General features: G+C 33.8%; 1 long non-coding RNA gene across 3 annotated transcripts in view; it reads left to right on the top strand.

Moving 5' to 3' along the window:
• Positions 1-225: 225 nt before the first annotated feature.
• LOC309553740 overlaps positions 226-13,763 on the top strand; it is a 132,930-nt gene continuing 119,392 nt past the window's right edge. The window contains exon 1 of one of the 3 annotated variants that reach the window (XR_014225184.1): positions 226-431. This is a non-coding gene — a long non-coding RNA (uncharacterized lncRNA). Of the gene's footprint in view, positions 432-6,679; positions 6,899-13,763 lie in introns of those variants that run through there. The other 2 variants (XR_014225185.1, XR_014225186.1) reach the window with 2 other exon arrangements.

Genomic DNA, 13,763 nt, shown 5'->3' with positions numbered 1-13,763 from the left:
ATTTCTGGTGTTTTATCAAGATTGCCCATTGTATTTCTGATCTCTTGTTTTCAGATAAAAAGGGAAGGTTTAAAGGAAGACTCTGTGCCAGCCTGACACTAGCCAATTATGTACCCGTCTGCCAGGGCCCATTGTTTCAGTTGGCAAAGCCTCCATGTGGGAAAAAAGTAGGTTTTTCCACCACCAAGTGCAGATGGGATGTGAGCTAGTGGGAGATGTCTCCTTGTAGCATCTGGTCAGTGGCTGGGGGGAATAGAGGCCACTGTCACATGTAGGATTCCCTGCTATGTCCACTGATTGCTGGAGATAGATTGATGTCACATCTTTTTCATTACCGCTTGTGGATCCAGACAGCCATCGCTGGGAATCACTGGGGGATCCGCTTAGGAATTCCTAAACTTAACCTTTTGCCTGGACCTCCCCTACTGCAGGTAAAACCTCATTTCATTCTGTATTTATCAATGCAGGCTTCTGTCCTGCCTGCTGTCTGTAGTATTTGTGCACACAGCTCCTGATATATACCAGGTGTAAAATATCCCGACAATTATAAATCTGTATATAATACATTTTAATAGATCACCACATAAACCAATACTGAGATTTATATAGCGTATTACAGATTGGTTTTGTATTTGTTTGTTGATGCGAAATTATTGTATTTCTACATATACAGCTAGATATATAATGCATTTAGAGATCAGTTAGCCTACTCCCTGTATAGTGTGTGCTATAGAGAAAATATGGGTACACTTTAAATTCCCATGTACCCCTGTTATATTCTATGCACATGGTGTACTAAAGACCTAAAGAGTGTGTACACACCGCAATAGCACAATAGCTTCTAATGTCAGTGCTCTGATACACCTCTCCATAAATTATACAGATTATCACAGATTTTCTATTTGATTGCTGATGTGCAGTCATTTTATTTCTACATGTACAGATAATAATAGTGTACAGTTAGCCAACCGCCTGTATAGTGTGTGTTATAGAGAACATGTGGGTGTACTTTAAATTCCCATGTACCCCTATTCTAGTCTATGCACATGGTGTACTGCAAACCCAAGGAGTGTGTATTCACCACAAAAGCACAAAAGCACAATAGCTCCTACAGTGATCTGATACACCTCTCCAGTCGGATCACCAATTGCAATAAAATGATTAAAAATACGACTGTTAAAATAATGAAATATTGACTTTAGTAAAAAAAAAAAAAAACTCTTTGTTTTTAATAGTTAAAAAGCCATAACGTACAAATGGATTGTGTGATTGTATAGTATGTACTGTGTAATACATTGTGTGTATACTCTGTGTACGGTATATACTTATGTACAGTGTAGTATAGTGTGTATAGATTCTGTGTACGGTATATACTCATGTACAGTGTAGTATAGTGCGTGTATACTCTGTGTACGGTATATACTCATGTACAGTGTAGTATGGTGCGTGTATACTCTGTGTACGGTATATACTTATGTACAGTGTAGTATAGTGCGTGTGAACTATGTGTACGGTATATACTCATGTACAGTGTAGTATGGTGCGTGCATACTCTGTGTACGGTATATACTTATGTACAGTGTAGTATAGTTTATGTATACTCTGTGTACGGTATATACTCATGTACAGTGTAGTATAGTGTATGTATATTATGTGTACGGTATATACTCATGTACAGTGTAGTATAGTGTATGTATATTATGTGTACGGTATATACTCATGTACAGTGTAGTATAGTGTATGTATATTATGTGTACGGTATATACTCATGTACAGTGTAGTAGTGTGTGTGTATGTGTAGTGTGTGTATACTCCGTGTACGGTATATCATTTACAATATCGTATGGTGTGTGTACTCTGTACGGTATATACTAATTTGCAATATTATATAGTGTGCATATACTCTGTGTACGGTATATATTAATTTACAATATACTATAGTGTGTGTATATATTCTGTGTACGGTATATACTTATTTACAATATACTAAAGTGTGTGTATACTCTGTGTACGGTATATACTCATTTACAGAGCTCAGAGGATAACGCTTTTAGCATAGATTTATTTGCTAGATTCATAGTTTGTCTTTGTAAAACTGTAAAGAATTTTTAGATGTTACAAATAGTTGTGTCGTGCTCATGACAATGATTGCAGTTAAACGGGAGATACTACATTGTCTGATTAACCAAAAAAGAAAAAGAAAAAAAGAAAGGACATATAAAAATTATTCCTAATCTAACTTTTATTTGGTAAATGGAAACGCACTTTGATTGTTACAATAAAAGTATATTTATATGATATGATATGATATTATATTATATTATCAATTCTATATGCCTCTTTGTTTTGAAAAAATATACCCAGGACTAACTGACAAAAAAAAAAATGGCATGTTACAATCTCATTGCGGTAAAATATTTCCACTTTTACATCAAACACATTTTTATATATGCCTGGAATGTAATGACGCGTAATATACTCTGCAAATTGGCGACAATAGACCAGAAATATATATACAGAAGTTACTTGAAGGAAGAGATTTGTTATTTATACTGTACATGTGTGTGATTTTTAGTAGTCAGAAAGGGTAGGTAAAGTCTGAGATCGCATCGTGTATGAAGTGGAACGATATATAGACCCCTCATATGTTTGTGGGTGACTTCCAGCACGAACATTTTGACATTTTTGGCATCCATCATTTACATTGCAAAATAATACAATTGAGAAATTAACAGGGGAAAAAATGCCCCATCTCAGGTAATATTTCGTTGTGTTTATCATATATATATATATATATATATATATATATATATATATATATATATATATATATATATATATATACTTTTTATTATTATTTATTTATTTTTATTTATTTATTTGTTTATTTTTTTTATTTAAGGTAAAATTGACACCATGTTTTATTATCTGCTTTATAGACGTGTAGGAAAAGGTTTCCGTATATTATATTCACGTGTGATCATAAAAAGCACACCAGGTGCTTATATGTTCACGATTAGCGGCATTTGAGACTAGGCTATGAATTGTCCACTTGAGGGCGCCCTTGTCTGCAGTGGGAAGGGTAGTGCGCTAACACTTCTGCTAGGAGGAAAAAAAACATTTTTTTTTTCTATTTATTTACCAATATGAACAAATATGCAGCATGTGCATTCATGGGTATGAGCATCAATCAGGAAAAAAAAATGACATAAGCTTTCTATAACATTTTATTAACCCAAATCGTATACTAGTATTTTTTTGGTATCCTATCATTGTCCTTTTAAAAAACACAAACATAGACCATCAACACATCCATTAGGTGATACAAAGTCTCATTATATTTCCTGGACGGTATATATTATATGCAGATTTTCTTTCTACTTCAGATATTTTCTGTTAAACATTCTCATTTCTTTCTGTCAACTCTTGATGCTTATAAAAAAAAAAAAAAAATCTACATTATTCGCCTGAAATCTTTCACTGAATTAAATAGCAATTGTAACAAACCTTACACACACACACACACATATATGTATATGTATATATATATATATATATATATATATATATATATATATATATATATGTTTATATATATATATATATATATATGTTTATATATGTTTATATATATATATATATATATATATATATATATATATATATATATATATATATATATATATATATATATATATATATATATATATATACATGTTTTCATAATATATCAGGTTAATTATTATAAAATGTGTAACAAAACGGGCCAACAAATAGACTCACTGGGGAGTATATTGTAGCCTCTAAATTTACTGTCCACTAGATTTGTGTGGATAACTGGATTTTTTTTTTTTGTTTAAACAGTGTGACAGTGTGAGCAAGTGACATTTTATGGTGTGAGTGCATTTAGCATGCAGTAAATATACATGTTATCTGTAAGAGGATTGCAATAAACACATAATAGGGATATAGCAGCGCTTTGTTTAACCCCTCCTGCCAGCCATTCTGAGGGGAAAGTGGACCATCAGTATTATCTAGACACTTGATAGTAAAATAACAAAGCGATAGTTCAAGGGTCAAGCAGTTCTCCATTATGTTCCCGTTATGGGGCTGCCCTCTGCACTCCATGGATCATAAAGAGGTCGCCCCTTTGCCTGGCTGCTCTCTGGTGGATTCCTATACGTTTAATAAGGATGTCAGAATGTGCTCGCTCCTTGCTCAGCGTCCATCATGTATCACAGATCTGCTGCTGCTAATTTGTCCATTGCTGCCTTTATTTATGGACCTCACAGATGAACAGGACAAAAACAAGGCTTGCCTAAAAAAAAAAAGTCCTGCTGTCCCATGATGACATTTCTGTGACCCAATATATTGTTTGATGGAGAGAATTCCAGTGTTATCTATAGAGCAGCGACCACTGAGTGCCAGTCTCTATTGGGGAACTGTAAAACATTTATAGATATGTGTATATGTTATGGTGTGCTTTAAAGGCTAAGAATAGTCATAATGAACCCTATAAACATATTTTAAAGGGGGCATTTGTTTAAGTCAGAGTGATTTGTGTTGGGGGGCTATAAATGTGTCAGGTTATGTCTATGAGGACTATGCATGTACTGGCATGAATCTTCAAAATCACTGGGACAAATACTTATGTATCGTGTGTGTGAGGTGTGTGTCTAATTTATATATATATATATATACATATATATTATACATTTTATACCTACATAGATATGTAAAGAAGAGGTAAAGAGAGGGAAAGAAAGAGGGAGAGAGATAGTGTTATTCAACTACATTATATATATATATCTTATTAAAATTGTACATACACAGATATGTAAAGAGGGGAAAATCTTATTAAAATTGTACATACACAGATATGTAAAGAGGGGAAAAAAAGAAGGGGTGAGATAGCGTTACTCAACTACATTACATTTAAAAAAAAAAAAAAATATATATATATATATATAGGGAGAGAGAGAGAGAGAGAGAGAGAGAGGCAGATAGATAGATAGATAGATAAATAGATAGATAGATAGATAGATAGATAGATAGATAGATAGATAGATAGATAGATAGATAGATAGATAGATGTTATATATGATATATATAATAAAATTGTACATACATAGATATGTAAAGAAGGGGGGGGGAAGAAAGAGGTAGTGTTATTCAACTACATTAAACATCTTTATATAATATTAGAAATAAAAATTACATAGAGGATAGAACGAGTTGTTGTTTTTCATCTACATTACTACATATCTCTATCTATTTAGAGAGTGAGTTGCTTTTTTCAGCCAAAATAAAAAAAAAAAAAAAAACTGGTGTTTTTCTTAAAAAAAAAAAAGGTATCGATATATTTTTTTGAACGAGAAGGTTTACAATACGTAGATACATAATTATATTAATAATTAAATACAAAATAAACCTTAAGATAATACTGTCATCCCAGCCTTTCATCAATGAATTTAAAAAAAAAAAGCTTAAAAGAGTACAAGCTAAAAAAAAAAAAAAAAAAAAAAAAAAACTTTGTAAATGACAATAAAAATAAAAAAAATTAAACCAACGTATATCAATAAATGCCAACAATCTATGTAGCAAACAGCTCTAGAGAACGCAAATGTGCACTGGTATGAGGTGACATTAGTGAACTCTGTTTAAAAAATAATATGTACAAATAATAATAATAATAATATTAATAATAAAAATAAAATTATATATAGTAGTATATTACTAAAATTGTCTATCTATCTATCTATCTATCTATCTATCTATCTATGTATCTATCTATCTATCTATCTATCTATCTATCTATCTATCTATCTATCTATCTATCTATCTATCTATCTCTCTCTCTCTCTCTCTCTCTCTCTATATATATATATATATATATATATATATAGAGAGAGAGAGAGAGAGAGAGAGAGAGAGAGAGAGAGAGAGAGAGAGAGAGAGAGAGAGAGAGAGAGAGAGAGAGAGAGAGAGAGAGAGAGAGAGAGAGAGAGAGAGAGAGAGAGATAGATAGATAGATAGATAGATAGATAGATATATATATATACACACATTCATGTGATGACATATCCATCAATAGAGCCATCACTGAATAACTAAATAGACAAGTCCAGTGCCCCTATGCCAGTCTTCTTGTTAGACCCTGTGGGTAAGAGGCAATACATCGTAGGGCTCCCTATGCTAGGGAGCTGTTCTTCTGTCCCAGTCACTCATCCATGTCTCTGATTACTTGTGAAGAACATCTTAAATTAAATTAATAAAAAAAGCCGATAAAATTAAAGGAAAAAATAAATAAAAACGAATATTTGTGCATGTAGTATAGGACCTCTGAGTGTTTCTGGGTTCTGAAGTTCTATCCAAATTCTGCCAGTCCCTCTTCAGACCTGGTGCTCCTATTATCTATGGCTTGGTTGGGGGGTTTCCATCCTTTTGGTGTGAATTCTCAGAGATCTCCTCATTATTAGCCTTCCTTCCATGGATCCCAAGTACAGGGAGAGAGTTTGCGAAGATTTTAGGAGCAGTAGCTGTGGGGAATGTAAAGTGTTTTTATAGGTGACGTATGACGCTACGTGGGCAGCCTTCACCCAAATGCCACATCTTATAGGCTTTTCCTCCTGAAATGACATCTGCTTGCAGATTGCATCCCCCCATCATTCTGAAAAGCAGTCTTTGCTGGTCGGCAGACTGCCCCATAGCTCCACAAACCCTTCTATCCATCATAGAAAAAAGAGGAAAGGGTGCAAGAAAAAAAAAAAAAAAAAAAATTAAGGGGGAGAGGGTGGGGGAGACCCGGACACTATACAACATATTGGGCAGAGCCCTCCCTTTCGGAACTTGGGGTGCTGGAGTAAAAATGGAATCCGCTTATCTGGCCATTTCTAAGGTAAGTCACTGCAATCATCCTATGTGTGTTTTTCAGATGCCGAACTGTACCATATATTGTAGTATGCTATTTAGAATACATATATTTGTAAGAAGTCTCTCTCTATTAAATATAAAAATATTTTTTTTTTTTTTATAAAAAAATTAAAAATGAAAAAATCGTAAATCATTTTTAGCTTTTATTTTAATAGAGAAAGACTTCATTTATATATATATATATATATATATATATATATATATATATATATATATATATATATATATATATATATATATATATATAGAGAGAGAGAGAGAGAGAGAGAGAGAGAGAGAGACTATAGATATGTCTGTGTTTTATTTATTTATTTATTATTTTATTTATTTATTTGCATCTGTATGTAAATGTGTTTTATATGTGTAAGTATAAATATTTTTTGTAATAGATACTTCTTACAACACAGACACTCTGGGGTTGATTTATTTAATTTTTTTTTTGGGGGGGGGGCACAAAATCTTGTGCAACTGTGCATGGTAGCTTGTTCAGTTAAGCTTTGACAAAAAAATGGAAGCTGATTGGTTTCTATGCAGAGCTGCACCAGGTTTTGCACTCTCTAGCTTTAGTAAACCCACCCCTATGTTTTTTTTTCCCCTTTTTTTTGTGGTTTGGCCTAGGTGTTGAGCTGCTCCTTTGCTCTTGGTGTCAGGTTTGCAGGTTGGGTGTTCTTTGTATAGCTTGGGAGGGACCATAGCTCCCTGTAATGACAAATGAGGTTGTACACTGAGACCACTGGCATTATACCAGGTGACTGTGCTAACCCTGCAAACACAACTCTGGGACTGTGTTTGTATTATATTTCACTTTGAACTATATAGTAAGCAAATCAATCCAGCCCCAGCTCAAAGACTCCGAGCTGTGTGTAAGACCATTCAAGCTTGGGTTAGCAATAAGCTCTCTCTATAGGAATACAATAGGGCCCCAGTGTGACCTGAACAAAGAACTTCCAACTAGTTAAACTGCAGGACACGTCTACTGCCTGGGTGCTTGAATTCGACAAAAAGGCAAGAGAAAAAAAAAAAGAAAAAAAAAAAGAGAGCACTTTTCTTTAGGCTTGTGAGAAAATACTTAGGCTAAAAGTCTGCTTGGCGTCTTTATTTCAATGGCAATGGGGCAGATATAATTCAATAGGAAACTTGGGGATTTTTTAATGAAAAGATCGTCAGCCTGGCTGCTCTTGTGAATTAATTAATTATTAGGACAAATAAACTTTGAAGTGGGTGCTTAATAAATTGGCAATTTTTTTTGTAGCTTAAATATACACGTCATTGATAAAAATACGTGATGATTGTTTAAGATACAAAAAAGCATTCAGAGCATAAAATGCACATGAAAGTATCCTTTATAATAAAGTCTTCTTTATCAGAAAGTATTATTGATGATAAAATATTCTTCTTAAAAAAAAAAGCATCCTTATTAATAAAAGTATTCTTCATAAGAAAGTAAGCTTTATAATAAGATAAGCTTCAGCAGAAAGTATCTTTTAAAATAAAGTATTCTTCTTAATAAAGTATCCTTTATAATAAAGTGTTCTTCATAATATAATAAGATAAGCTTCAGCAGAAAGTATCCTTTATAATAAAGTATTCTTCATAAGATAGTAACCTTTATAATAAGATAAGCTTCAGCAGAAAGTATATTTTATAATAAAGTATTCTTTGTAATGTATCCTTTATAATAAAGTATTCTTCATAAGATAGTAACCTTTATAATAAGATGAGCTTCAGCAGAAAGTATATTTTATTATAAAGTATTCTTAATAATGTATCCTTTATAATAAAGTATTCTTCATAAGATAGTAACCTTTATAATAAGATAAGCTTTATCAGAAAGTATGCTTTATAATAAAGTATTCTTCTTAATAAAGTATCCTTTATAATATAGTATTCTGAGAGTATACTCTATAAGGTATTCATCATCAGAAAGTATCGTTTAGCATTCTTTATGAAAAAAAAAGTATCCTTAGGTATTCTTTATCAGAAAATATCCTTTATAATAATGTATTCTTCATAAGAAAGTATTATTTATAATAATGCATTCCTCATTAGAAAGTATTCTTTATAATAACGTATTCTTCATGAGAAAATATTCTGTAATGTATTCTTTATAAGAAAGTATTATTTCAAATAATTTATTCTTCATAAGAAAGTACCCATTATATGAAAGTATTCTTCATCAGAAAATATTCTTTATAGTAAATCATTCTTCACCAGAAAGTATTTTTATATTAAAGTATTTTTTGCAATGTATAAGATTTATTTAGACACAAGGCTATTGCTCATTTTTACCTGTGAAACAAATACAAATGCACACACCTAGCAATATACCTACCTCTAAACCATGGTTTCCATCCTCAGTCCTCAGGTACCCCCTTAAAGTCATATTTTTAGGATTTCCTTCACCTTGCACAGGTGCTTTATGTAAAAAGTCCATGGCTTAGTTTCCCCAAAGCATGGCCTATTGGGGGCATTGAGGAATGAGGTTGGGAAACACTGGTCTAGACTGTTGGACTGATCTCAATTCAGATGTCCATCCAGTCACTAATTCAAAAATAATCACGATTTCTTTTTTTTTATAAGACTGGGTTAAGATCATGTTCAGCTCTATATGATGGAATTTGACAAAAATATCCTTCTTTTTTAAAAATAGTCCAAAAAATAAATGTCCAATTTAATGGCCTGGAGTGTTGGTGGTATATTCATGGTCTAGTTTCACTTTAAAAAAGGGGGAAATAAGAACAATTGGTAAAAAAAAATAAAAATAAAAAATAAAACCTCGAATAACAGTGTGGAAGCAGCAGCCTTGTCTAAAAGACCTATGTGTATGGAAAAGACGTTAAACCTACAAACAAAAATGTAATATATTGCATTTTACCAATTCTTAAATGTGATTGCTGCATTAGTTTTATTTTTAAAATCTTTTTTTTTTTTCACCTGGTGATGAATTCAGTAACACACCTCCTGTCTTAGGTTGTACCATTCTGGAGGGTGGAGCAATTCAGCCCTTGGACAACAGCATTGGGTAGTGCTAGGTGCACTATGGACTCTTCTAGCTGAGCTCCAGCTAATATTTTATAAGCAGTTACAGCAATATTGTTTTCTCTTTAGGACACATGATTATTTTTGTAGTCACCCAAGCCACATCATGTCTCCAGAATTTCCCTTGGTAAATCCAAAAACAAAAGAAAAAATATTATGTTACAGCTTACCAGTTCTCACATGTGGTAGCTGCATTAGTTTCATTTTTTAGTTTTTTTTTTTCACCTGGTGATCTGGCCAGTAGGTCTGTTCTTTCCCAAGCTGTCCAGCAAAAGTGGCAGTTGGAGGGTTAACACTCAAAGGGGTGCTTTTACTCATGTATGTAAAACTCTTATTTAGGTCATAACCTTTTGTTTTAAAGGTTTTGGAAATGAGAAAAAGTTGACCACGGCAAGCACCCCTGCCACTGTTAAATGGGTTTTCCCAAGCCTGGTGCACACTGGCCTAAAATAATCGCCTGTAGAAACAGCTCAATGTTATCCTATGTCCATGTACATTAGGATAATTACAAGCATATTTTAAGCTCAACATTAGAGGCAGGAAAAAATCCTTCTGGTTGGAGCTTCTGGCAAAAAAATAGCCTAAACCTCACCTAAACTGGTCTAAACTATGTACAAAAACCGCTATATATGAGCATTTTTCCTGCAAGGTAACTGTTGTCTTTTAAGACCAGTGTGCACAAAAACGCGGTGTATGAGCATTTTTTTTTTTTGTGCCAATGGAACTGGCGTTTTTTTAAGCCCAGTGTGCTTGGAGCCTAGAAGAGCTTTTTTTTTTTTTTTTTTTTTTTTTAAGGGAACTGGAGTTTTTTTTTAAAGCCCAATGTACATGGAGCATGTAAAGAGAAGTTGCAAAATAGACTGGCTGTTTCTCCTGGTGAAAATTAAGGAAAATAAGCTTCAAATGGAAAACGAATGCATCCACCACCTAAGGATAAACTACAATTACTTAATTACTTATATATATATATATATATATATATATATATATATATATATATATATATATATTTTTTTTTTTTTTTTTTTTTTTTTAATATAAAATTTTTGGGTTTTTTTGCAAGGGAACTAATATTCATGGGATGAGGGATGACTACAGAAATGGGCAGTATTGTTAAATAGTGGGATGTGCTACTATCCCCCCCCCCCCCCCCACACCCTTTGCCATAGAGCAGCAATTTGTTTCTATGGTCTGGGTGGGGTGGAAGGCTTTGCATGGGTTAATGGGATTGCTGGTGAACTTGGCTCACTGTCTGTCCGTCTGTAGTTTGATGGATTGCGCATCCCGCTGCTAAGTTCAGCAGACGGGGACCTCCCCCGCTGCTCCTGCCGGGCTGGCTGAGCCTGAGAAGCTCATGGCTTTGCCCCGGCTCCCCGCCCGCCAGCTCTTGGCTGTCTGCAACAGATCACACGTTGCAAAAGAAGGGGATTTCTTTCTTTTTTTTTCTTCCCTTTTTTTCCCTCTAATTCATCAAAGAAAGTTCTAAATTGCTATGAATTCTACACCCTGATCCCCCGCAGAACGGCCCTTTTTAACTGGAAGGGATTCTATAGACTTCCCTATAATGGGATAATTCAAAGGTGCTATGTATAGGGCCATTGCCTAGCTAACAGGATAGCATTAAAGTCTTTGTGGTTTGTTAATCTGAGTTAATTTTCAGCATTTGGACAGCGGCTTGTAAACTGAAAAGGGATCAAGGAATTTCTGGGGGGCTAGCAAAGGGGGGAAAGGAAGCCTTGTCCACACAATGAAATCCTGCTGTATACAAAACGTTATCTTTCAAGGGGGATTGCAAAACATAAAAACAGGATTTGCAAGACGATAAACTGGAGCCATCGCCCTCCCTTCTTGTATGTTTATGGAAGGATCTTATTACTGTAGTCTTCATCACCAGCTCTTCCTATACCCATCTATTGTCAGGTTGTTGTTTACTGGCATGCACTGGGATCTCTTTATTCAGTTCTGAATTTTCAGGGTGGGTATGAAATAAAAAGGTGCTCCATCTAGATGCTGAACCTCATTTTTTCCCCTTACAATCTGGATATTTAACGGTTATAATGATGATGCAAGGATAGGCACCCAAATGATGCAGGATATGTACAATAGAAAATCCCACAGCCAATTTAGGAGGAAGTATGTCACTTGATGCTAGCAATTAAGCCTCCTGAGATCTAGTAATTACACACGCCGACTTGTAGGAGAAAATCAAAGGTGTACATATGCCAATGAGAGAAGGCTATGCCTAAAAAAACTGAAAGCTCTGTGCTTTGCTCTCATTTCTGTGCATGGTCTATAGATATAGTTCCATACACAGATACATATATGTTAGTGCACTTGTATGATATATATATATATATATATATATATATATATATATATATATATATATATATATATATATATATATATATATATATATATATATACACATATACATATATACATATACATATAGTTAGTATGCCAATGCATGAGTAAAGGCTAGATGCTTAAAAAAAACTGCAAAATCTGGGCTTTGTGTGGCTGGTCCTTAGAGATAGATGCATGCACAAATAGATGTTAGTGCATTGTATGATTGATGCATTTATATTTATGAGTTAGCATGCCAATGAGTGAAGGATACATGCTTAAAAGACTGAAAAATCTGTGCTATTGTTCTAATTTGTGTGGCTGGTCCATACAGCTAGATTCATGCACTCATAGATGTTAGTGCCCTTGTGTGTTGCACTTGATTTATGTATTTATATGTACGTGTTAGTATGCCAGTGAAAGAAGGCTAGATGCTTAGAAGACTAAAAAAAAAAAAAAATCTGTGCTTTGTTCTAATTTTTCTGGCTGGTCCATAGAGATAGATTCATGCAGAAGCAGATGTTAGTGCACTTGATTGATGTATATATATTTATGCGTTAGTATGCCAATGAGAGAGGGCTTAGATGCTTTAAAAAAAATCTAAAAAATCTCTACTTTCTTCTAACTTGTGTGGCTGGTCCATTAGGATAGATGCATGCACAAACAGATCCATATATATTAGTGCACTTGTATGATTACTGTATTTATATTTATGATAGGATGCCTATAACAAAGACTAAAAAAAAAAATCTGTGCTATGCTGCTATCTGTCTGGCAGGTCTATATAGATAGATCCATACACATATACATATATGTTAGTGCATTTGTATGATTTATGTATTTATATTTATGTCTTAGGAGGATGCCTATAACAAAAGGCTTGAAAGACTGAAAATAAAAATGAGTGCTTTGCTGTCATTTCTTTGGCAGGTCTATATAGATAGATCCATACACAGATACCTATATGTTGGTGCACTTGTATGATTTATGTATTTATATTTATGTCTTAGGATGCCTATAATAGAAGGCTTGAAAGACTTAAAAAAAGAGTGCTTTGCTGTCATTTCTATATAGATAGATCCATACACAAACAGATATATATATGTTAGTGCACTTGCATGATTTATATTCATGTGTTTGTTGGAAACATTGTTACATTGAAGACTTGTAGACATTTAATTGAGATGCCTTTGGAGTGTTAATTATAGATTGAGGTTGTATAGAATGGGATCTGCCATCATCATCACCCTCCTCCACCCTTTTCTCTCTCCCTCTCTTCTTCTCTTTCTCTTTTATTCCCTCTCTTTCCATCTTCTCTACTTTCCCACCCTCTCATTGCCTCCCCCCCCCCTTCTTTGCTTTCCACCCCCTCTTCCCCTTCCTCCACCTCTGCTCTGCAATGGTTGGAGTGTGTAAGATGCTGTGGCGGTGACGTCACTGCG

Source organism: Pelophylax lessonae, assembly GCF_965119305.1.
Source record: "Pelophylax lessonae genome assembly, chromosome: 4".
Lineage (NCBI taxonomy): Eukaryota > Metazoa > Chordata > Amphibia > Anura > Ranidae > Pelophylax > Pelophylax lessonae.
This window is presented reverse-complemented; position numbering and strand designations above follow the sequence as displayed.